This window comes from Ornithodoros turicata, chromosome 1 (assembly GCF_037126465.1).
Source record: "Ornithodoros turicata isolate Travis chromosome 1, ASM3712646v1, whole genome shotgun sequence".
Classification (NCBI taxonomy): Eukaryota; Metazoa; Arthropoda; class Arachnida; order Ixodida; family Argasidae; genus Ornithodoros; species Ornithodoros turicata.
This window is the reverse complement of record NC_088201.1, coordinates 35,524,193-35,548,676: the sequence shown is the minus strand read 5'-3', so window position 1 is coordinate 35,548,676 and position 24,484 is coordinate 35,524,193. Positions and strand designations below refer to the sequence as shown.

Here is a 24,484-nt window from a genome sequence, read left to right as displayed (position 1 = left end):
CGATTAGACCCCATCGACACACCCGTTCAACATTGTTCTCCTATACTCCCCGCGATGTCGCACACTCAATCACGCCTCATACATCAAGGGATATCCTTTCTCTTCTCAAAAAGCGCAATATCCATGATCTCTTCAGACAAGGCCCGTTTCGTAGCCTCCCTTTTCTCAGTACTGAAGAAGGATGGCGGTGCTCGCCCTGTCCTGAATCTTCGTCAGCTCAACCCGTACATAAGGTACGAATATTTCAAGATGGAGGGTTGGCATGCAGTAAAATTCCTAATTTGACCAACTACTTCTTCACTCGCATAGACTTGCAAGGCGCCTACCTGTCAGTTCCAATACATGCAGAGCACCGAAGCCTCCTTTGCTCCGAATGGAGAACACACTTTTACCATTAGAATGGCCTTCCCTTTGGCCTCGCCTCATCTCTGCGAGTATTCACAAAACTGCTCAAACCAGTCATGGCATTTTTCCGCACAAAAGGCACAAAGCTTGTGATTTATCTGGACGACATCCTCCTGCTTCATCACAGTTCACAATATCTCCAGACGGTGGCAGGGAAACTGATTTCTATGCTTACCAATCTCGTTTCCGATAAACTACACGATGTCCCACGCAACCCCATACCAATGTCTTCGTTTTCTTGGCTTCACACTGAACACGCAAATCATGCAAATTTCTCCCCCCATCGAAAAGAGCGAATCTTTGTGCAGCAACATGAAACATCTCTCGTCAAAACAGGCCACCACTGCAAGGGAACTGTCTCGATTGATTAGCTCAAGCTCAATGCAACCGTCCTAGCAGTCCTCCCAACCCCTTTGCACTACAGAGCTTTTCAGCATCTCAAAAACAATGTCCTTACACTCGGGGCTCTTGGGAGTCCCAAGTTCTCCTACGAAAGGAAACTATAGAATAACTCACGTGGTGGGTGACGAACATCCACCACTGTCAGGGCAGCACCGTGCTAGACAGTCAGGTAGTGCCTGTTACCCAAGCCGACAGCTCCATATCTCGATCTCGAGGAGGACAGCCTGTGCAAGCGGATCCATTGGAAACCCCTGGAACCCTCTAAAGCGCATCAACGCACTCGAACTGAAGGCTGCGTTTTTAGGTCTACACGCTCTTGCAAGAGACCTCCGTGCGGGCTGCGTTCTGATCCAAACGGACAATACAGCAGTCATGGCAGCAATCAACAAGCTGGGCAGTGCTCGATCTACAATTTCAGCTATAGCCCGAGATTTGTGGTCATGGTGCTTCCAACTTGGCATTTCAGTGAAGGCAGAACATATTCCAGGGAAGCTGAACAGCAAGGCGAACTGGGCGACTTGCCATATCCTAGACAGCAGCAGTTGGCGATTTCTACATCTGGTGTTTGCACAAATTCAGCAGCTGTGGGGTCCTTTCTCAGATGTATTTGCAGACTACACGAATCGCCAGATCCCCACATTTTACAGTTGGAAGCCGGAGCCTCTATCCAAAGGGATAGATGCATTTACGAATGACTGGAACGGGGAACCAAAATATGCCCTTCCTCCATTCGCCCTCGTAGACGATGCCTTCACAAACTTCATGGCTTGGGTCACACACTATTCATATTCACCCCGGTGTGGCAAACCCAGGCATGGTACCCAACCCTCCTCCAACTGTCACGAGACCTCATCTCCTTTTGCCACACTCTCAGGACCTATTAATGAACAGAGTGGGATTTGGTCACCCCTTAATTATGAGAAGTGGTCTTCAACTGGCAGTGTGGAGAGTGTCCAGCAGTCAAATACAGCAGACCAGATTTCACAATCAGCTTCCAACATCCTTGCGACCGCTTCGAGGCCGAACACCAAAGTAATCCACACTGCGTGTTGGAAGAAATGGTCTGGCGGGTGTGCCGGGCAACAAATTAGTCCACTTTCTCCCTCTAACAGACTTGCTTAACTTCCCACCATCCATTCACAATCAAGGCCTGTCTTACAGAACGATTGGAAGTTGGTGTTCTGCAATCTCTCAATCAGCTTAGGAGCGCATCCTGTGATGGCCAAACTTTTGAAGGGTATCGTTAACACTTCTTTAACTCCTCAAGCTAGATATACGGAGTTGTGGACAGTGCCGAAGCTTACCTCCTATTTGTTGTCCTTAGGTAGCAACGCTTCCCTACCGTTAGACACGTTGTCATACAAGCTGAGTATGCTCCTTGCCTTGTCTACAGCAGGGAGGGCAGCAGATCTTTCTTTCCTCTCCTCTCGAATACTTACGAAATCCCCGGAAGGCTGCTCTCTAGCCTTAACTGGCGTAAGGAAGACTTGCAAAATGGTGGAAATGCGGGATACTTGCCACGCCGACGTAACAAAATTAATACGAGCGCAAAAGGAGACACAGGAATACAGACTAGACGGGACAAGCGCTGAACTACCAACTGACGTTTATTACCGATTTGGCTCCGTTGTTCCACCTGAGGCTCTGCGGGGGTGAGGAAATGGGAGCCAAATCTGCAATAAACGTCAGTCGGTGGTGCAGCGCTTCTTCTGTCTAGTCTGTATTCCTGTCTTCTTTTGCGCTTGTATAAATTTTGTTTTGTAAGGAAGACCTCCTGGTCAGGCCACCGAAGCAGTTCATTATTCATCTCGACACCATCCTCAGACAGTTTACTGTAGCCAGTTTCTTATTTTGGAACTTACATAGACAGGACTGAACACCTACAGGATGGTACGTTCCACCTCTTGCTCTCAATGCGCAAGCCTCATCGCGTTGCAAGCAGGGACATGAGTGCGCAATGACTTGGGTATCCCCTACCCAACAGCCAAGACTTCACCCTGAATCTGGACGGAGCGCCTGTCTTCAGCAAGATATACCCTGTGAGTGCTTATCACCAGATACCGTAGCCCCCGCAGACGTACCTAAAACTGCTATGTCGACGCCTTTCGGGCTCTTTGAATTTCTCAGGATGCCCTTTGGACGTAAAGAACGCTGTGCAGACCTTCCAGTGGTTCGTTGACTCCGTCATTCAAGGTTTCCCGTATGCCTTTGCTTACCTGGATGACATTTTCGTGGTTAGCGAAACAGAGGAGCAACACATCAACACCTCCGTCAAGTTTTCTCCCCTTTGCAAGAGCACGGTATCGTGATCAACGTTCAGAAGTGCGAAGTCTCCATTGGAATTCCTCGGGCATCACATCTCCTCAGACGGAATATCTCCGCTTCCGCAAAAAGTCCAGGCGTCCAAGAGTTTTCTTTGCCGGACTCCGACCGCCAGCTACGCCGGTTCCTCGGGCTCGTCAACCTTTACAGACGTTTTGCCCCGTCCTGTGCAGTACTTCATCGACCCCTCGAAGAATTGCTCAAGACGAAACCCGCTTTCTCCTCATCAGCACGCTTGCACTGGACTGACGATCTGTGAGCCGCTTTCAGTTCTGTGGAGGACGCCCTGGACGCAGCAACGATGCTCAGTCTCCCACGGCATGACGCTCCTACGTCCCTTTTTGTAGATGCCTCCGTCAACGCCATTGGCGCGGCTCTGCAGCAAGAAGTCGACGGGTCGCAGGTTCCCTCACTTTTTTCTACCGCGAATCAGCGACGCTGAGTCGAAGTACAGTGTCTTTGGGAAGGAACTTTTGGCAGTGTACTCTGCTGTTCACCACTTTTGTCATTTCTTGGAGGTCCGAAGCTTTACGGTGTTGACCGATCACAAGCCGCTTGTGGGTGCTTTCTCGTCTGCCAGCATGAAGTACAGCCCCTGTGAGATTAAGCGCCTAGCATACGTAACGGAGTTTTCAACGGACATACGTCACATCAAAGGAGCCAGCATTCTGTTGCCGATGCCTGAAGTCGAGTCCATGCGGTGGCCGGCACTTCAACCCTCATCTCCGACAACATCGCTCAGGAGCAATTTCAGGACCCTGAGATAGCCGACCTTCGTGAAGGGTGCACGACAAGCCTCAAGCTCCAGCATATCAGGTTGCCCGGCTGTGCAGTTCCCATTCTATGAGAAACCACCAACTCTGAGCCTCATCCAGTAATCTCAGCTTCGTTACGCAAGGCCGTTTTCTACTCCATCCATGGCCTCGCTCACTCCGGAGTCCGTGCATCGGCAACCTTGACACTTCAGCGTTTCGCTTGGCCTGGTGCACAACAGGACATCCGTCGTTGGGTTCGCGCTTGCGTACCGTGTCAACTCAGCAATTGCCACAGACACACAGTGTCTCCCCTGGCCAGCTTTGTGCCTGCCAGCGACAGGTTCAGTAAGGTACATATTGGTATTGTCGGACCCTTGCCCTCGTCGCAAGGGTACCGTTACCTGTTGACATGTGTCTACAGATTCACTCGCTGGCCCGAAGCCTCACCTATGCCAGACTGCACTGCCCAGACCATTCCACAAACGTTCCTGTCCACCTGGATTTCGCGCTTCGGCATTCCCAGTGAAGTCGTCACTGACAAAGGACAGCAATTTGAGAGCAATCTCTTCTCCGATTTCGTGCGACTTCTGGGCACCGAACGGATACGTACCTCCGCATACCATCCCGCGTGTAACGGCTTAGTGGAACGCATAAACCGCAACCCGAAGCAGGCAATCATGGCGCAAGATGACCCCGAATGCTGGAGTGTGAGGATGCCGTTGATCCTCTTGGCCCTTCAAGACGCTGTTAAAGCCGATCTTGGCTGTTAGTCGGCAGAGCAGGTTTACGGCGCTCCTCTTCGTCTGCCCGCGGACGTTTTCACACCACCCTGTGTGACACATGCACAGACCAGTCGGCGCTTATCACGCAGCTCCGCCAAGCTTTCTCAAAGCTCCAGTGCACGCCAACACAAGCCCTACAGTCATTTCCTCTCTTCGTACCCCCTGAACTGCAGTCGGCGTCACACGTCTTCCTGCGCACTGACCGCCTTCGTCGACTTTTGTGGACGACCAGAATCGGCGTCGATCGACAGTCTGAAGCCTGCCTTCCTGGACACCGCTGCTCGCATTGCTGCACTCTCCGGATTTTGCGTTTCATCCAGCTTCCCGTCCCCAGTTCTGCAGAACAGGGTCACGTGGTCAAGGCATCTTTCGCGAACTGCTTCTGTCTGTGCCTGAGCTTAACGTTCTCCGTTCCTTCGGAACTCTGAACGGGGAGGGGGGGGAGGGGGCTGTAGAGTAACGACGATTAAGTTACGCAGCTGGTGTCGCTAAAGTCACTGGACTGGGGAAAGTAACGCCATCCTTTCCCTTTCCCGCCTCGACTTTGGAGCAACAATGGCGACCGCAGCATGTGTTGGCATGCTACGGCCGCCATTGTTGCTCCAAGGTCGCGGCGGCAAAGATCAGAGGATGGCGGTACCTTCCCCAATCCAGTGACTTTGGTGTCGCCCACGCACCACGCCTCGGCGCGTGAATACACTTTCATTCCTTCGTTCACATGCCTCCATGGTCAGAATCGGCTCTCGGACGTCCTAGTTGGGATAATTCCCACAGGCTAAAGCGCGTCTCGAAAGCTGCGGGCATAGTTCCTCAGCATTTTTCAGCTCACACCACACGTGCCACTGCTAGTTCTGCAGCTAAAGCAAAAGAGATATCCATTACCGAAATCTTGGAGCCGACAGATTGGTCATCTGAGACATTTAGTAGTTTTTATTGCAGACCCATTACCAGTACAAACTTTAGCACACAGGTGTTAAGCATTGAACATGCTATGTGAACCATGATAGGAAGTGCTGGAAGATGCTGAAGTATAATTACCAGGTTGAACCAATGGTACTCACCTGGAGTCCCGAAGCAGGAATTCCCATATGAAGCACTTACTATTATGGTGTGTGTGTGTGTTCCCACCCGCCCTCCCTTGGCTCAGTGCCTCATCTCTTGTTCCCCTATGCTTTTCGGCGGGCCCATCTGGCTTTCGTCACACAAGACATTACCAGAACCAGGGATGGGCAGTATTTAAATACATTGTAGTTAAAATACTATTTAAAATATAAATACACGTATTTATATTTTGTATTTAAATACAGACTCGAAAAAATATATTTGGTAAAACAAAAAAAAATGTTTTGGTATTTATTCTTGTAAATACTTTGTAAATACTTCTAAATACCGAATATACTGACTCATGTCTTAAAGTTGCCATACATTTGACCTTCCGGGAAGAAGGGAGAGTTTGAGGCACAGTGTTTGAGCTAGTATGCATGCGAGAAGCCATTGTAAACGGCGAGTTTCTCGCTGTTGTTGTGACAATGGTTGCGGCTGATTACCTTATCGGCACCTGTGGAGATGCTGTTCTCCTTTGCAAATCTGATTGTACGGCAGAATAAAAGACGCCTAAAAGATGCAGTCTTCGAGAAAATTCTAATATTAAAGTTGCCATGATAAGCTAACAAATAAATACTATTGTCCCTTTCTGATTTGTTGTTATGATCATCGTTATCTCTGTAATTCCAGATGACATCCTCCTCACAGTATTTATGGTACTAGTTACGGTATTTAAATACTCACATTGAAAAGTATTTATGAAGAGTATTTAAATACCCCTTTCAATAACGTATTTTGTATTTATATTTAAATACTAAAAAAATGTATTTATGCCCATCCCTGACCAGAACACAAGGGACTAATCGGGTCAGGAAATCAAGATGAACAATAAAGCAGCATGTCTCTACCCCATTTCGCTTCGTGTCGCTAACGTCCAATTCGGCTAACGTCCAATTCGGCTAACGTCCAATATTCACGGCTGTACTCCAAGAGTCGGAAGTCATATGAGAGAAGGTGATTAGCAATGGAGAAAGGGGAAATGCCTCAGTGTCGTTTCTGTAATCTTTGAGGGTGGCTATTTTTAGCGGAATGAAAGAGAAAATGCTATGTGAACCATGATAGTGAGTGCTTCCATATACTTTGTATAGCTCGTGCTTCAACTTCCGGTAAGTACCATTCGCTAAAACTGCTAATTATGTCGCGAATCATTTGCAGTTCTCAATCTAATTATTACGATCGAATCATAAGTAATAGCCACTATTCTTTCCACAGATAACTCACGCTCTCTGTGTCCTCGGAACAAGCTTTCTTTTCCTGAATTTCGCTGTCGTATGTCGAAATTATATTCTTTTTCGCCAGAAATCAAGCATCGTCCAGTTTAATGACGTCATGCGCCCGATAGCAGGCAGCACTTCACTGGCAGCAGCTTCAAAGCTGCTGCGGTGTGGTGTTTACCCGTGAAGTGATTTTCCTCCTCGCTCTCCATCATGGACAAAGCCTGCATTGCTGGTCTACAGTTATGGCATCTTATCAATCCTCATATAGTTCAAACCCGCAGACATAATCTGTCTCAATATTGGCTAATTAAAACAGAGAACCGATTGCTTGGCTAATAATACAAGAACGTCAAGGGGGAGACCTCTGCTTTTCAACAATCCGGTACCTTCCAGCACCACGTATTTCTGAAACGTCCTTCTCGACTCGCTCTCAACGGATTTTCTGGATATGATATTTACATGTATATTATATCATTATACAATGCAATAGCCAGGCAATGAGGGTGCCACACACCCGCGAAACTTGAACCTTCCTCAAATGAATATGAAAAATATCTGCCTTCTTTGGCACTACATGGGGTTCCGGTGCTATTACCTTTCCATAGCAAAGCGGTACTTCTGCCTCTAGCTTTGATTCTATAATCAGTTGGTGTGATTCGGGAACATCAGTGAAAGCGGCAACATCGATGAGCCAATGCCTTTATTCCGAAGTTCTTTCACTTTATTTAATCCAGTAAAATTAACGAGATATATTTGCTGTTCCCTTCGCCTCTCTCTTCGTTTGTTGAGTTGCTCGACGGCGTGCAGTGCAGTCACCTTCCTTCGGACGCTGCCATCACTGAAAAAACATTATTCGCTTTTAAATACTTCCAACACGAAGCTTTAGGTGTTATCCACTTAACTGTGACCTTTCCCCTCGAGCTTCTGACAACCCTTGTGACGTCCTCTTATCTCCTTACTTTAAAAGGAACTTCATTTCGAGAAGGCAACGTCGAGGAACAACGTGAAGCATCGCCCGAGCAAGCAGCCCAGAAAAGAGCCTCGAAGCAAATCTAAAACGGCGTGAAATATTCTCCCGGAATACTCATGAGAAATCTCAGAAATAAATGATGATACCGGAGACCTTTCCTCCACTTTGCCTTTTCGTAGGTGTGGCTTCCTTTTGTGTTGCTTTTACCCCCGTGTGCCACGGAGGGCCACTTTTGCTGTGTGATTGCATTTCGCAGTCACTTCCTTATGCATGCGCCTCTGCTGCGGAAGTGTCTTTTGCCGAGCTGTGACTAATTTATTTTCGGTATAAATGAGAAACTCCCTTTTCCGCCTTCCACGTATTTATGCGCGCGTCTAGCTACTTTGAGGGTTTTTTGACTTGGTTTCTTTGGGAACCAAGTTCACGCGAGAAAGTCGTTTTGCACGGCACCTTAAATTCTTTCCATGCACTGTGTTTTTAGTACCCGTTACACTCTAATTTCACACAGCACGCTCTCACTTTTCTTCTTTGCCGCATTTAAATCACGCGGATGAAACGAGAAGCTCTTTGGTCATTTAAGAAAATTTTCTTCCAAACACTAACTGGAGCGTATGCACGTTTTATTGCTTGCGGTTTATGCACTCGACTGCCAAGTGGATTATGGCTGCTGCCACAGGTGGCCGCTCTTAATTTAAGTGGGACACAGTTAACTGCGCATATTTGTCGATTCTTTTATGTCCGTCGCTTTTAGAGTTATGCCGATGTATATGTACGATAAAAAACGTTGAAAGGTTAACAGTTCGTGCAATTAAGTTAGAGCGAACGTAATTTGTGTTCAAAACCACCTTTAATGCCAACAAGTTTTTATCGGGTAATCACTTCATGATCGCCAGCAATGCAGAACAATTACTGACTTTCAGGAGTGCTTAATACGGTTGATATGAGAGACATATACATCATACGTTATTGTAACAAGACAATCTTCTTTAGATGAAATTAATATCCACATAATTTACATCTTATTTAACGCTCGCACTCATCTCGATGTGGCACCAAAATGCTATGTTGTACGATATATTCACAACAACGCTCTGTGGGTTCAACTTGGGTTCATTGGCTCTTACTCATTTTTCTTTAAGTCATGCTCTTCAAATCAGGATTGATAATAGTACCCTTTTGTGCACTGGTTGGCCTTGGGCGAGTTTTGTGATGAAATTCGGTCTTTCGGTTCGGTGTATACACCGTTTTACCATGGACGCCGCCATACCGAAAACGCAGCGCCGTCTAGCCGGGGGAGCACGTTGAAAACTGTGTACCCCCGGTACCGCCCAAGCTACGTTCCCGCTGGATGTTTTTTTTCTTGATTCCGTGTTAGCGCCGCGAAGCAACTGTGGCTATGAGTGGCGTACAGGTGTGGAAAGATGGAGAGAGGACAGCAGAAAGGAGTGGGAGACAGGGGGTTAGTATGCGTCCAGGGCCGACTTCAGGGGAACTGCGCCGACATTCGTCTGGAAAGTCTTCAGGAAACCCTCAGACAGCACAGCCGGTGGGAGGACTCGAACCCACCACTTCCCAGTCTTCAGCACGACCTTGGCTACCACCAACGAGCGGGACGCCTGAACCCGCTCGGCCATGCCGCTGGTTCCGCTGGATGATCCATAGTTCAAGTGTAATGCTCAGTTGTTTGTTTGCTTGAAAGCTTTAGGGAATAGCAAGCCCACACAGTAGCTAACATTTCCCTTCTCTCTTTTTTTAAACTTTGCATTAAACATATCCCCCCCTCAGTTGTTTATTTCACATACATTATTATTACTATTATTGTGTGAACGAGAAAAAAAAATTGGGCGAGCTCTTTATTAGTTTGCTTTCTCCTTCACTCAAGACTCTGAAAACAGAACTTCACCGTATAGCACGCTGTGCGCCAACCATTGCCATGAATGATAGGGTTATCGCTTCTGATTAGAATAGAGAGAGTGGTGTACGCCTTTTTCTGGCAATTATCATGTATCCAAATGGCCTCAAAAAAGGCGTACGGCCCCCTCTCTCTTCGAATCAGAAGCGATAACCCTATCATTGGCAACGGTTGGCACACAGCGTGCTACGCGGCGAAGTTCTGTATTTAGAGTGAACATCTTCGTCGATTTATCATCAGTGCCCCATAAATGAGACAGAAGCACACCCAGTTACTCAGCTCACCATATCGCGTTTGTACTTTTTGTGATACCTAAATCTATTTCTCGATCTTAGCAACTCCGTTTCTGATGCTCTTCACTTCCCCAACGGCCTCACAATTACGAACACTTTAAAAACAGAACTCCACGACGTAACCCATTACGCGCTGACCATCGCACCGAGTGATACAGTTATCGCTTTTGATTTGACGAGAGAGCGGGGGTACGCCTTTGTACCACAATTAAAATAAATCCAAATTGCCACAAAAAGGCGTACAACTCCCAGTTTTAGCAAATCAAGAAAAAGATCGATAGCATTCTGTATGGGGGGTTTGTTTTGTTCTGTTTTCTGGAGTGTATGCTTGAAGACAAATGGACTAATTTAAGATCTGCGTTCCGGCGGTTCCGCTGTCCTCTCCTCCCGTCGGTCAACGCCCATTCCTGCCTTTTTTCTGGCCGCTGTAACATCTCCAAAACATTTCTCGTTACGTCATCGTTTTTTTGTTTTATATTTTTTTTACCCGAAGGGATTTAGGTTGTTAGTTCTATATGGAATTGCCCTCGATGCAACGATATAGAAATAACGCACAGCATAGAGTTTCATATTAAACGGTGACCGTAAATACAAAATCTATAATTGTATCGAAATCGTGTTTGTTGAATTGCCTTGGGCGCGACACATTCAATAAACATATGTGACCATTGACAGCATTCAGTATGTTTGCCGCAGCTAACCGGAATAAAGAACGACGTGGCTTTAATACAGGCTGTTGACGAGGTGCCGTGCTCATAATAGATATTGAACGACTGAATCCAAGGTTACAGAGCAATAAAGAAGCTTGAAATCTCGGATGACGAAGTTAGGGTTAGGACTGTGAATGAAGAGTGGAAAAGGGGAGAAGCTCTGGGGAAAAGCGTGGAAGGCCATGCCTTTCAGTGTCTCATCTACTTGTGCTTTTACCAACCAGTGTGGGCATGGTGATCTTTTGAGGAACACACGAAAAAAGCTATGTTTGAAAATGGTTCACTTTACATATGTACCCCCCCCCCCCCCCACACACACATGCATTGGATAATGAAGTGGTGGGCGATTAAACCATATGTACCCAAAAATACTACAAAAATGGAAATAGTTGAATAGTAGGGGCAGCTGTAGAATATTTTAGAGGGCTGAATGTATGTTTAGCTGTACTACTAGTGTCTCGCAGTTCGTCTTATACTCCAGTATTTCAAATAGCCATATACAAATAAAAAGGTTTGACCTCCCAACGTGATTGATAGATACTAATCACGCAGCTGTTGTTGTACGCTTGATTGTTTTCATTTCTATCTTTACAAGTCGCATATGCACAACATTACTGATTTCATCGCGTGTGCTAATGTACATTTTAGTTATTTTGGAACATTTTGCAACCTTTGTGCGAAATGTTTACACAATTTTGAACAATAGTGCAACCTTTCGATGAAGCTGATGTATTGTGGTATACACTATGAACCACATGTGTCTACACAAGAGCGGTAAGCAATGCGCACATGGTTCGCGACTGGTCTCCGGCAAGGGTTTCAAATACTCTTGCGACAAGACGGCCGATGGCTGGATCCGCGAGAATTACTACTTTCGGCTCGCGGAAACTAGGATGAGTTGTTTCTTCCTTCGACTTATTCTACGTGTGTGTGCACGTATTTTTCTTGGTCAGGACAGAAAACCGTTCATCGGACCCATGGGAGTCGAAAACTAAATGGAAACGTGATTGAATGGTCAGGGTTTGACCCCCAGTGGGACCGTTCATCACCGCCTGTTGCCCGAGGCCCAACGCCACAACGGGCGCCTTCGCCATAAATAGTGCTCTGTTTTAGAAGCCCAGATTCATTTCCCCCTTCCTCCTTGTTCGTAATGGACATCCATGTGAGAGCGTCGTGCCATCAGTGCTACACGATGCCTCTCCCTCATTACGCTTCTTACGAGTGCAAAGTAGCGCTCATCGTCAATCTATTCGCCCTGAATGGCAGAACGGCTGATATTTTGCGGAAAAGCATTCGTAGTAGCGGACGCCTCGTCTGTATTCGGTTCGGTAAATGTACACCCTAATACCAGAACTTCACCGCATAGCACGCTGTGCGTCAACCATTGTTACGAATGGTAGGGCTATCGCTTCTGATTCGAAGAGAAAGGGGTGCGTACGCCTTTTTGTGGCAATTTGGATATATGAAAATTGCCAAAAAAACGCGTACGCCCCCCCCCCCCCCTCTGTCTTGCAATCAGAAGCGGTAACTTTATCATTTATGGCAATGGTTGGCGCACGGCGTGCTATGCGGTGAAGTTCTGTTTTTAGAGTGTAGGTTAGTACTATACTCTTAAAAATGAACTTCACCACATAGCACGCGGAGGCGGGAGACGGAACCTATTTTGTGCCATTATGCCGTACATAATGGTATACACTCCGCCTCCCGTTTTCAGCAAATCAGGGGCGAGAACGTTGTCATTAGGGATGACGGTTGGCTTGGAGCATTTTTAATAGTGTACACTGTTAAAATAGAACTTCACCACATAGCACGCTCCCAGCCAACCACCATACCGAATGATATCATTCTGTGTCATGATTCGTTCAAAACAGGGGGAGGAGCCTATCTGGGACAAGCATAAAATGTCCCAGGTAGGCTCCTCCCATTTTCAGCAAATACGGACACAGAATGATATCATTCGCAGTGACGGTTGGCTATGAGCAAGCGATGTGATGTTCTGTTTTAACAGTGTAGGGCTGTACAAATATTCTGATTTTTCTAATACATGCCGTTTTCACCGCTTCCGGTTTGGTGCCAAGAGGACATTCGGTTTCACAGCAACCACTGTGCCTATTGATACAGTTATCGCTTCTGATTTGAGGAGAGAGAGGGGCGTATGCCTCGGGTTTTCAACAAATCAGGAAAGCGAAAGATATAATTCTGCATGGCGGCTGGTTCCGAGCGTACTTAGTCGGGGAAGGACCGGAAGTCATCGTGGCACCGGAAGTTGTGGCGGGGGCTTCTTTATATTTACCCGAGAACGTCATGTATACCGAAGCAAGTAGTTGCATTTTCGATTGGAATTTCGAATCGAATATGGAATCCTATATTCGAATCGAAGCGTTGTCTCTTCCACACCGAATAATCTGAACTCGAAGCTGAACTCGTAAGCCCAATAGGCCAAAAGACTGGGTAAGTGAGTGCTGCTTCACACGGAGACACGTATGCGCCAAATCCCGTATCGGTGCTGTATATCCGTACACACTAAAAACAAAACTTCACCACATAGCACGACGAAGGCCAACCATTACACAGAATGATACTTTTATCACTCCCGATTTGTGGAAAGCGCGGGGGAGTACGCCTTTTTTGGAACTGCATAAGTGTTCCAACAAGGCGTACGCCTCCCGTTTCTAACCAATCAGGGGCAGAACGATGCCATTCGGGATGGTGATTGGTTATGGGCGTGTTATGTGGTGAAGTTCTGTTTTTCCCTAGGGCGTCAGTCGTGACGTTGCCCACCTTAGTGAGGCCGACAACGCCGAGCCGTTTCACCACCACCACCACCACCACCATCTGTTTTAGAGTGTATGTATGCTACGTGTGTGTTCTGTTTTGCGAATGACAATTTGCTTCGTATTCGTTTCGGTTCCACTCCCAGAGTGGAAAACCTCCCCACTTCATCATCAGAATATATCTGTTGTTGTTCTTGTTCGGTTACATAATTACCGTATTTTTACGCGTATTAGCCGCACCTAAGCCGCAGGACTCGTTTTTAGATACAATTTGAAAATGTTTTTGCAGATAAGCCGCGGGTAATACGACGCGACTGCTTTGTGCGCTAAACCAATGATGCAAATACAAAATCAATAGAGACTTTAATGCTATGAAAACGGGTATCATTTATTCGACAGAAGGGAGGCTAACATCAGAAATATTACAGAGCGGCTCACTAAGACTTTTTCCAACGCTGACCAGCTAGGAAGTCCATGGCGCAGGGCTTTCTTTGTTTTTGGAACTCCCTAGAGTGTCGACGCCATCTTTCTCCAGTTTCTGACGCAACGCTCGTCGACGCCGTACTCCCTGCCAGCTGGCCTGTACCCGTACTGGTCCGCGAAGTCGACGACTTTTAGTTTGAAGCCGCTGTCGTAGCTGTGCCTCCGCGTTGGAGGCATGCCTCACCTTTAACTGCCGTGCCGGTGTCCACGAATGCTGCTGCTCTCGTCAAATGAGAACTGACGCGTAGCTGACCACGTTTTATCCCGATGTCAGGTGTATTGAACCCTTCCTGCGGGTCTGCCGACCGAGGAGACCGTAGGGAAGGCCATAAACCATGTGGTCCACATTCCGGTGTCGGCATGATGTATAACAAAGGAGGTCAGTTCTAGTGTTTTACTAAGATCGGATTGTGCCCTTGTTGACTGTTTTTCCTGGATTGACGGGTTAGTGGTGTTCCAGAAGACATGAATCACTGTCACCCCTTTTGTTAAAGCTGTGTGGGGGAATGTATCCGGAAGGTCAGTCCACTCGAATGTGGACCCGCCCCTGTTCGGTACTGTTCGTGCACTGGCAGTGCGGTCCTGTTCCGAAAAACAGGAGGCACTGTCGGCCCTTTCGTTTAATTCGGGGTATGGGGAAAATACCAGGGAAAAATAGTCATCAGATAAGCCGCACCCGCGGATAAGCCGCAGAGCGTCCGCGAAAAAAAAAAAAAAATATCGCGCATAAGCCGCGGCTAATACGCGTGAAAATACGGTATTCTTTTCGTGCTTCCTTCAGGTCTGTAATTATTCGTCTCGTGCTCGCTTCGGATATGTAACCTATTCCCCTCGTTTTTAAAATTGCTATTCGCACAGCCCTAAACAGTGTTTTATTTGCCTGTCACATATACTACATAAAAGCATGCATGTGGAGAAAACCAAAACAAAAATGGGGTAACAATGGGGTAGTTTCAGCAATGGGGTGGAGTATCGGCTCTGGCGATGAAACTACCCCATTCATCATCTTAAAAATAAAGTTGTTTAAAAAAACACACACAAAAAACTATTATTTGTCTACTGAACGCCCTCGGAATTGCTTACCTTTGAAATTATTTAAATTTCATAAATCTCGTCTTGCATCCAGTTTTTGCTCCTGTATAGATTCTTCTATTTTACGGCGCGGTAGTGTCAATTTTGTCTCGATTTCATCACTCTGAAAGCATTCTGTCGTGACTTGTGATTTGCAAAGAAAGTGGCTCCCACATATTTTCCCGGCAGCTTGTAATTGAGGGTGTCACTCTTAAAAATGAACTTCACTGCATAGCACACTACAAGCCAACCACCATCTCGAATGATATCGTTATCTGCCCCGATTTGTTGAAAACGGGAGGTGTATGCCTTTTTTGTGACAATTATGAACAGCATAAGTGACACAAAAAAGGCGTACGCCTTCCGTTTTCAACAAATCAGGGCAGATAACGATATCATTCGAGATGATGGTTGGCTAGGAGCGTGCTATGCGGTGAAGTTCATTTTTAAGAGTGTAATGCAGCAAAATGCTTTCTGAATGTATTATATGAAGCACATGCGGAAACTGTGACATCTACGAACTCGTTTCCTTGGCGTTGTAATACCGGGAATTGCTAATTTGCACCGCGAAGAGCGATAAAATGTGAAGGAGCTGTACAACCATCACAGCCATTTGGAATAGCAATCCGCCTCATCCTTTAGCGACACATGTAAGTGCTGCATCTTATTAAATAAGCCATAAAGCTGAAGCGAGAAGAAAGTTCGGCGAAGGAAGTTCGCGTGTTTTTCTTTTACATTCCTTTACATTTTCTGTGTCGATCAAACGTATCGTGAAAACCGGAACAAGGCGACATAGTTTGAGACTTAAACCTTAGAGAAGCCATTCAGGCTTGCGTACGTCGAAGAAAATGCGATGTAAAAATTCGGAAAACTGGAAGCCCGTACATGTCTCAAGAGCACAATACTCAATGTGTGTACTTGTTGTCATCAAGTGGGTGCTGCACAGGCCTCATTATAGTAGACTCCACCCTCACGAAAGATGCTGCACACTGCTTGAACCTCAATGACAGCAATTAGAGCGAAGCAGCATCATAGTTAGTTTGAGTGCGCCGTTAGCTTTGTAAGAAAGTTGAAGATCAGGCTTTCTCAGTGAATACACGGAAGATTTGAATAAGAAGGGCCGTTTTCTTTGTGTCTCGTAGGACCTGTAACTTAAACAGAATCCTCGTTTGAACCGTCCCAAGTTGCTGGTTCGGTAAGACGGGGTCCGCGTCGGTACTCTGTCTTCCTTATCGGGCGGAAGAGATTGTGAAACGATGCCGCCCGCGGTGAAGTGTAAATATCAAGATCACGTGAACCGTTTCACGCCGCTCCTCTCATGGACATACCTAAAGTGGATGGGATGACATTGTGAGTGCAGCGATATATTATTCCAAAATCCGTTGCGGTCGTACACGCTGTCGAAGATATTTCTGTTGGCTCTGGTAGTCACCGTGTTCCGTTATTTTTTATTTTATTTTTGTGGTGTTTTTTTGTCGGGTGCGTTGTTTTACATGCCAGCTTTATAGAGTAATGTGTACTCAGTAGACCGTACTACTGGCGTTGGCCGCATCTGTCTACGCATGAGCGCTTTTATGAGGTGGTAACCAATGGCAACATATAGCTGTTGATGCGTTGTCACGTCTGTTGTGTTTTTGAAGAGGTAGTCTCATTACGACTGCTTGTATTCCTGTACGTAGCAACATATGACTGTTATAGGAAGAAAGAATGAACACTTGATCGAAGTTAGGACCACGAAACGGACGCGCATCGTTAACGTTGTCCTTCTGATTGTACTTCTGGGAAACCTGTACCAAGACCTCAGTACGCCTAACAGAAAGAGGGTGCATCCGAACCATTGTTTTCAACACAGCGCATTCAATACGGTTCACACTTCAAGTTCTAGTTCACGGTTACGGTTCATTACTCGTCGTTTTATGACTACTGCTACTTTAAACGTAATAGGGTTGTTCATTAATAATGCCGGTCATTATGACTTCATGACCATTTTCATGAAACGTGTCATAACTCGCCTTCCTGCGATTACTTACCCCTTGTTCAAGCACTGTGATGCGGTATTTTATGATCATACTGCTGGTCGTTATGACATTTCATGACTATTTTCATGGCACCTCTTATAACTCAACTTTCTGCGACTACGCCCGCTTCAAACAGTGTCAGACGGTGTTTTATGACTGCTACTGGTCATTATGAAATTTCGTAACTATTGTCATGATACGTTTCGTACCTCGATTTTCTCTGAGTACCATTGTTTCAAACAGATGTGTAGAAATCCAGCGAACCGGTAGAGATGTAGGAAGGGAGTTGCCTCAGGACAGAAGCCGCCGATATTTCGAACAGAGACTGTTCTGATGTGATGTGATGTGATGTGAATAAAGGCATTGGGCTTCTTCTATTGGTTCAAACAGTGCCATACGGTGTTTTAAGACTACTGCTGGTTATTATGAAATTCCATGACTATATTAATGGTGCATGTCGTAACTCTCCTTTCTGTGCTCCTGGTTGAAACAGTGTCACACATGTTTTATGACCTCTGCTAATCATTGTGACATTTCATTATATACCTCAGTCATAACTCGAAATTTTCTGACCATACTCCTGGTTCAAACAGTGTCATACGGTCTATTATGACTGCTGCTGGTCACTATGATATTTCATTTCTATTTTCATGACACGTCTCATAACTCGCCTTGTCAAACAGTGTCATACGGTGTTCATCGGTGGTCTTAACTAGAGCTGCTCTTGAGGGTCGACGACCTCCAAAACGTTCAGCAGAGCTCTTTGAACGAACTTCCGAGGATGGAGGTTGCCACGAGGATGAACTAGCTAGCTCCTCGAGCTGGGGTTCACATGTACCGGTGGGTTGCACAGCTTGCTGAATCCTGCGTCTTGCACCGGATGTAGCTGGCCGGTACATTGTGACGTGCTCCTCCGTTTCTGGCATGTTTCTCCACAGCGGGGGCATCCAGGGCTCGGTGTACGGCAGAGCTTCAAGTCGTTAACGCATGTGTAGGCACTGTCGGATCGGATGCGATGGAGGAGGAAAGTCTCCAATAATGGCTTGCACGTCTAACGAGCTAACGAGTGGCGGGAAATTCAAAAAGACGGGCACGTGACACATTGCGCGTGACGTATATGCTGTGCCCTTCAGGTATGGCGCGAAGAGCGCAGTGCATGTGTATTATCACGTGCCCTTCTCGACGAGTGCCCCGCCCTTCGTTAGCTCGTTAGACGTTGCACAGTGTGGTGGCGCAGATCCGTTCCTCGTTCGCTTCCAGTGTGTTTATCCTCCATACACGTGCCCTGATTGAGTTCGAGCAGCAGAAATGGCTTGGGGAAGCATGTCTTTTGGCCGGGTTCTTGTAGCTGTTTTAGCCAGCGCGTCAGCATGGTCGTTACCTGCAATGCCCTTATGGGAAGGCATCCCCGTAGCGATACCGCAGTGCCCTGGAATTGAAGCCGTGATATTTGCAGCCGGGCCTTTCCTGCGATACAGCATCTTTCGCTGTGGTAGGTGATACGGGAAATAGCGCCCTGTGAGTCCATGATGATATCAATGTTGGTTAGGTTCGCGTCTTCTGCAGCTTTAAGTGCTTCTGTTATTGCCAGCAGTTCCGCGTCTGTCGATATTAACTCTCCGAGTATACCTTCTGCCCAGGTGAGTTTGATCGAGGGGATGCAGTATGAGGTGGCACTTATTCCTACGTGTTTACACTGGCATCTCTGTAAATGGCGTAGCTTGATCACGGTTGTTTTGGAGGCACTTAGCAGTGAGGTGAACCAGGGGTAGTCACAGAAAGGCGAGTTAAGAGACGTATTATGAAAGTAGACATGAAATGTCGCAAGGACCAGCAGCAGTCATAAATCATCGCATGGCACTGTTTAAACAAGGGGTAGTCGCAGAAAGGTTAGTTATGACACGTTTCATGTAAATGGCCATGAAGTCATAACGACCGACAGATAGTCATAAATAACCCTATTACGTTTAGAGTAGCAGACGTCATAAACAGGCGAGTAATGAGTGGAGTCCTTGTATTTGCATCGAGGTTTCAGTAATGACAAACTGTATTATACAATTAGGGGCGCTTGGATTAAAATAAATATCGCTTGGATTAAGTTCGATGGCGTTTGGATTAAATTGGTTGACCGATGGATTAAATTGGGTAGCGCCTGGATTAAATTCAGTGACCAATGGATTAAAATGAGCGAGAAATCCTGTATATCCTATATATTGGAGATGAACACTTTTGTACAGAAAGTACAATAAACTGGGAATAATAAATAGCTCTACGGAAAGAACAAACGAACCTTAGTGTAGCAGAGTGGTGGTGGAATGGTGTAGAGCACATTTAGTGTACCTGAAAGGAGACCCGCTATCGAATGGAAGTACTCGCTGCGTTGTTTACCTTAGTGCTGTTAACTTTGTTTCGTCGGTAAACTAGCTAATGTCTCGGATATGTGTTTGCATATTGCCCATAGAGGTGGTACCCGCGCACTGCCACAAATATGGGCATTTCGGCCTAATGCACCGCAGGGGCGAATCCAGGATGTTTTCTGAAGGGTGGGGAAGTCCTGCCTTGGACAGCATGCTACGACGCCCCTTGTAGTCCACTAAAGCTCGATGAATTCTCTGTTAGCGCCGCGAAGCAACTGTGGCTATGAGCGGCGTACAGACGTGGACAGATTGAGAGAGGACAGCAGGAAGGGAAGCTCTATGTGACGACAGAGTTTGAGCTGGGGGGGAATCACGACATTCAGACCCCCCAGATCCGCGCCTGCGCACCGTTCCATAGATAACACGTAAACGAAACTGACTCAACGAACAGTCTGATATGAAATAGATGTAGGCGGTGCGTTGTATATATTATATACTGAAATGAATAATTTACAATGCGCTCTGCGGGGGCGAAGAAACGCCATTCCAGCGATGTTCCTCACTCTCGTGCAAAAGTCCTTGCAAGTTAAAATGCCCATTGTAGCAACTACCCATTTGAATGGACCACGGTACCTTGAGAGTTCCTAAACAAGAGGTAAAGAACGTCCGCACTGGCGCGGTTTACGAGACGCGCTATTACGTCAAATTTTGTCGGCCGCGAGCATTTTACGTGTTTGAGTGTTCGAAAAAAAAAAACAATAACATCAATAAAATAAAATGCAATGGTCTCTGCAATGGAGAGGGGGGATATATGTTTATTTAAAAAAAAGGAGGGAAAGGTTAGCCTGCGCTACGGCGACTTGCTATTCCCAGCAAAAAAAAAAAAAAAAAAGAAAGAGAGAGAGAGAGAGAGGCTCTGCCATGAAAGACATGCATACCATTGCTCCTTCTTTTTTTCCTCAGTTCGGAGAGGCGCCATTTTTGCTCGTAACACATGAGTGCGCGCGGCGTGGCGGCGCCTTCTCTGATTCAGTTTGAGACTGCGACTTGGTTCGCCAGGAGCACTTCGTACATGCTCCCTGCACTGAGGCTACTGAGCCGAGAAATCTGAAAGACGGTAGGAAAAGACCCCGAGCAGTTTCAGCTTCTGACAAATTAACAAGAACCGCTTTGCCCATTGGAATGCTACTTCATTTCTTCCCTCTACACTTGTTGCTTTCCAAATTATTAGCCGGTAGGTGCTAATGGAGAAGGGAATTTAACGAGAAAAAACGACATCCGCGAAGAACGTTGATAATCATGAAAAGGCGGTATTACTACTTTCAACAGGTGGGAATGGTAATCATTGAAACCTAAGGTAGCTTCTTGGCATTTCAGCTTAATAGCTTATTAGTGTGGAATTCCAGAGAGCAAAGCCATGTTGCGTACTCCACTTCAGAAATGTTATTTCACAGGGGAAAAGAAAAGGAAGAAGAAGCAGAAAAGATTGCAGTTTAGAAACAGCATACATGCTAGAAGTTTTCACAGTTTTCTTGAAGACTTAAGTTCATTGATCGATGTTGTAAATTGTACCTTCAGGTAAAAGCACACGTGGTTATGGATTGGAGTCCGAATTATAATTGAGGCGTCCAAATTTATACAGTCACGATTTATTTCTTGTTGCTCTCGGCATGGTGGAGGCATCGGAGGGACTAAAAAAAAAGAAGTGTAAGTTCTTGTTGGACAAAAGAACGGCCTTCTGTATCTGATGATGACTGACTTCCCGGTGTAACGTAGGTTGTTCTTCCCATTGCGGGGGCCTGGTGAGCAGACAATATCTCGTTGTTGCTCAGCACGGCTGCCAATTCTTTTTATCTTTCATTTCTGGAACTTTTTACAGATATTTGACGCTCTATTAGAAGGTATATGAACTGTCTAATAAACGAATATTCATGACTCCACTGCATCTACACTCTCCGCACTCTAAAACAGTACTTCACCGCATAACACGTTGAGGGACGACGATATAGATTCGAGTTTGCCGATGATATTGTTGCGGGATAGCTACCGAAACTACAACTAACCAGGAAAGTTCGCAACGTTCAGGAGCACAGTCTGCTACCCAATGATATTCGTTTCCTAAAACTCCTAAATACTCTCTCAGATTCCACAGTATCTTCTGCATGGTCATTAATTTTAGTCACTTTAGGCCGCCAAACATCAATAGACATCTAATATATCGAAGTAGAGCAATATGGTTCCTAACACGAAGACTAGGAAAATAGGTTAATGAATAAATATTAGCGTTGCAGAAAGGGAGTGTATAAAGGAAATGCGTGGTTCACGAAAGAAGCTTCACTGTTTTCTTTCGTGGGTTGTTAGCTGGGAGGCCCTCCATGGAGGACAGGCGGAGTTTATGAGCCGTATAATCACCTCCTTCAATGAGCCACATCCGACTCTGCTCCTTGTCTCAATGAACTCTTCGTAGAGATGTGGCGTCGATGCGTCAGAAGCGCGGAACAGAAGAGGAAATGATATGGACAGATCTGTGTGGCAGCATCTGATGCGGATTTTGGTCTGCCTCCTTTGTCGAATCTCTGATAGCTTGTGGTGAGATATTTCTGTTTATTGGTGCGCGTTGGTTTTGAGCAAGACGTGCTATGGTATATTAGTACCTATTAATCGTTGAGCCTATGCGAGCTTCATGAATGGAAGCGATGCAGTGAAAAACCTTTCAACCGCAATATAATACCTGAACCATTACTTCATATCCCAGTTTATACTTTGCACATTAATCGTAAGTGTTTCGGGACGAGTCCTTCAAGGTCAAGCCGAAGAAGAGCCGCGCTAAACCGAATGGAAGAACCAAAGCACGAAGAGTATACAGGGAAGGTGATTTCAAGATCCAGTGGAAATGAGAAGGCAGAAGAGGCTGCTCGAATTGCTCACCATAACAAAACTACTCCTAAAAGCTAGTTCACGCATTTGACGCAAAGTACTTGCTCGCCTCCCTACGTAATCGTCTCTCTAAGGCGATGTGGACAGGCGACGCCATGAATCACTCGTTCCTCGTGCGACCTCAGCTGCACCTACTGTCTCCCATCGAAGATGCAAAGGCCGTTAGAGTCAGTCAACAACGTGGGTCACCATTCGCCAGAGTCCTTGAATTCCCTCACCATCTTCTCAACATTAACATGATGTGCCCAGTTTTTGATGCTTGAAGTGCACGGTACACGTCCTGCTGGATAAAATATTTTACCTTGACCTCCGTGTCTGCAGTATTGCTTCTGAACGGGTTCCGTTCGGTTTTGCGCGGTTTTGCAGCGCTTGAATCAAGGGGCATACTCCCACACAAGATGCAACTACAGCTGGTACGTTTTCCTCTGATGGGATCTAACCATAACCTGAAATGCAAATGCAACTCGATTAGAAGAAAGAAAGAAGGAAGTCACTGAAAAGGTTAGCCAGCTGTTCCAGTCTCAGAACATCAATTTCCATCGATTAGAAGACCCTGTGTTCTCCTGTACCTGTTCTCAGGATGCAAGGGTCGCTTCGCCACTTCTTTCGACTGGCAACGCGTCGTCATCGCCATCCTCTGCTTCGAGCCTTATTGCGACGCTCCAGCTCTGCGTTCACTCATGCTATCCAGGCACAGCGGTTGATTCTCCCTAAGCACAAGCAGCACCTGTACCCAGCTGTTCCAACATGGGCCCTGCAACCACCTGAAGTGAGGGTCAATATCCCGGGTCTACCACGCCGGAAAGATGTATCGACTCAAGTCCTCCGGCAGCTTAGTCTAGACCTAATGGAGAGGTCGTAAAATTCAACTTTTCACCGATGCATCTACAGCGACATCTGGCCCGTCATGTGCGTTCGTCATTCCTGAGATGGGTGTCGAAAGATCAGCACGGCTGTCACACACCACCTCGGCTTCAGCAGCTGAGCTCCACGGGACCCATCTGGCACTAAGCTTCATGATTTCTCAACCCACGTGCTCTCAGTGGTCTGTGTACAGTGACTCAAGATGTGGCCTAGAGTCATTGGCCTCTATGCTCTCATCACAGGGTCTCTGGCCAATTGTTCATGATGTGCTGCACCTATATGACGCCGCAGTCTCACAGGGACATGGTATATTGCAGTGTATTCCTGGTCACTGCCGCATAGCCGGTAACGAGACTGCGGATGCTGCTGGCGCGCTGAGCACTTCAACACGGTCACGTAAAAAGAAAGGCCATTTATGTCATCATAGGGGACGCAAAGAGGAGGATACGTGAACTGAGACAACAATGTACAACTCTTCTTGGCTGACAGGATCTGAACGATCTTCGCTGTTGTACAGGGTCGACCCCGAGCTACGCTTCCAGGTACCTCCGTCGTTTCCTCGACAAGCAGCGTGTCTCCTGCACAGGCTCCGGCTGAATGTCCCGTACAGCGGTCGGTTGCTCTACAAACTGGCCAAGTCATCATCTCCAAACTGCAGTGAGTGCGATGTTGTCGAGGACACAGAGCACATGCTCCTCAGGTGCTCCAGGTGTGTCGACAGCCGCAGGGCACTAGAAGCAAGTCTGGCTCACCTGGACGCCCGGCCATTTGACCTTGTAAAGCTCCTGGGTCCACAGCCATTCAATCATCAAGCGGCTACATTGAAAGCGCTTCTACGTTTCCTTGAAGAAACGCATCTGATTGACATTTTGTGACACTTTCTGGTCCCTCGTTTGTGACAAATGTTCCCACTAGTTCGTGATGTTTGTCTCCCACCCCCCAACTACTGGGTTTTCTCCCTTTTTTTATTTATTTCAACTAACTGCGGCTAAGTGGTCTGGGGTAGCCAGTCTGACTTTGCCGTGACTTAAATCCCCCTTTTTTTTTTTCTTTTTGTGTCACATCACATCACACACCCTGTGTTCTTCAGTGAAGTACGTGCAGGAAC

The 24,484-nt window shown here is 46.6% G+C and overlaps 1 long non-coding RNA gene across 1 annotated transcript in view; it reads left to right on the top strand.

Moving 5' to 3' along the window:
* LOC135377982 (uncharacterized) overlaps positions 1–24,484 on the top strand; it is a 291,104-nt gene that overhangs the window by 149,167 nt on the left and 117,453 nt on the right. The window lies entirely within an intron of this gene.